We start from the raw sequence: 2500 nt of genomic DNA, 5'->3' as shown, positions 1-2500 counted from the left end.
CTGTATTATTCCTTAGCCAGTTAGCACACCGCCCTCACAAATGCTGACCTTGCCTGTTAAACCTATCCAGTACCTATCTCTTACAAACACACAAATAAATAGGTAAATAAATAAATAAATAAATAAATAAATAAATGCACGCTGTAAATACACTGCTCTAGTACTACCATTAGTATTCAAGGGTGTGTGTGTGTGTGTGTGTGTGTGTGTGTGTGTGTGTGTGTGTGTGTGTGTGTGTGTGTGTGTGTGTGAGTGTGTGTACGTTGTAGCGGGGTTATGTGTTCTCTAGGCAATCCATTTCCTTGTTTCCTTCCGTTATCGAGCGTTTCCCTCTCTCTCTCTCTCTCTCTCTCTCTCTCTCTCTCTCTCTCTCTCTCTCTCTCTCTCTTGATGGTCTCTCCGGAAGTTAACGTAATGGTACAAAGAGAGAGAGAGAGAGAGAGAGAGAGAGAGAGAGAGAGAGAGAGAGAGAGAGAGAGAGAGAGAGAGAGAGAGAGAGAGAGAGAGAGAGAGAGAGAGAGCAAACAGAACAAAGAAAGGTGAAAATAAAGAAACAAAAAAAATCAAAATGAGGATAAAAACAAAGGGGAGAGAGAGAGAGAGAGAGAGAGAGAGAGAGAGAGAGAGAGAGAGAGAGAGAGAGAGAGAGAGAGGGGGAGTGAAAGACAAACAATAATACATCACATCTAATAATTCTACACACACACACACACACACACACACACACACACACACACACACACACACACACACACACACGATGCTTTGATCTAATGACAAAAAATAAAAACAATAAACAAATAATGAAAAAAAGAACCGATCTGAATATAAATAAGGATTGGATTGATAACCTCACCATCGTCACCATCAGCACCATCAACATCACCGCCACCGCCACCACCACCACCACCACCACCACCTAAAGACGCAGTGTGTGTTGTCTCTCTGTCTTTAACGAGCTGCATTGAACACGAGCCAAGCAAGAAAGAAAGAAAAAAAGAGAAAGAAAGCTGAAAATACTGGCTAGTGGAAAAATAAGACATGTTCCTTCTATTTTTTAATCAGAACTCGCATATCCAACAGTAATTCGTGGTGAAGGTCACGAGATCACCACCACCACCACCACCACCACCATGCATGTCACGACTCACGGGTCAGGCAAGCTCAGTGCCACCTGCAGTTTGCTTTGAACGCTGCACGAACTAGGTTTTTTTTACCCTTCTCTCTCTCTCTCCCTCCATCTCTCCCTCGCTCTCAGTCTATAAATAGGTTAATTTGAAATAGTTGTGATACTGACTGGCGGCGATCTGAATTTCTTCACGTTTATTGCACTGTTTTCACGTGGAGTGTTTCCAAAGGCCACAGAACAGTGAATGATTTGTCCGGTTCTTATGATTTTTTTTACTCTCTCTCACTAATGATGAAGAATCATCATTGAACTGTTATAAGAACCATGGAAGTACTCTTTAAAACGGTAATACTTTTACAAAATCCTTATGTTTTATACTACAAGAAGGGCCACGTGTATTCATGATGGTTTCTTTGAACTTGCTATATTTTTGTATGTTACTAAACATTGTCGAAACTAGTCAAGATAAGATGTTATAATGTTGACGAGCAGGATTGAGAAAATAGTCAGATGATGCTTCCTTATAGCTCTAAAAGCGCTTCCCTTCACATAAGAACACAAGAAAAATAAAACACACGAAAACAAAGGACGCTGCAAGAAGTCGTTAGGGAGACCAGTATTACACGTGGCAGTCCCTGCGTGAGCGTGGCGGTACGTGGCTGTCCGTGCTCTTGTGCATGTAGTATGTACGTAAATACTTATAAAACAGACGCCTCTTGTTTCATGAAATCTCTCTGGTTTATGCTGAAGACCTCTCCGTTGTATACTTTTAACGCTTCTGATTACAATTATATATATATATATATATATATATATATATATATATATATATATATATATATATATATATATATGAAAGGCCAATTGGATCCAAAGTTTGAGGGAGCTCCTAAGAAGAATTAGTCATGGTACACGGGGATATGCAGAAGTAGGCAGGGGTTTCTGGGTGCTATTAGACACTGCAGCTTCCCTTGATTGATTGTCCTTATCTTTCTGACACGACTGACAAGAAAAGCAGCAATGACATGATGAGAACCTTTCAGTGGCCGCAGTTTTATTTTCGTTATTCAAGATTATGAAGGATTATTTCTTCTGTACTTAAAAAGCAAATGTAGAGCAAAATTTTCTATTCGTGAAATGGAAATGCGAATAATTTGTCAAGAACTTGTAGACACAGCAATTTTCTTTACACCTAAATGCTTAATGCAAATGTCTATTACAGTTATTTCCGTGAACAAGATCAGTAGCATTAATTTTGTCTGATTATACACCTAACGTGAGCTTCACTGTATTCCTTCCTTCTTTATTCCTTTCCACGAGTAAATATGCCTCTGATATCCTACTTCTCTTGCTTTACTTTGTAATTAGGTA

The sequence above is a fragment of the Portunus trituberculatus genome, chromosome 47 (genome assembly GCF_017591435.1).
Source record: "Portunus trituberculatus isolate SZX2019 chromosome 47, ASM1759143v1, whole genome shotgun sequence".
Lineage (NCBI taxonomy): Eukaryota > Metazoa > Arthropoda > Malacostraca > Decapoda > Portunidae > Portunus > Portunus trituberculatus.
Note: the sequence above shows the minus strand (reverse complement) of the source record.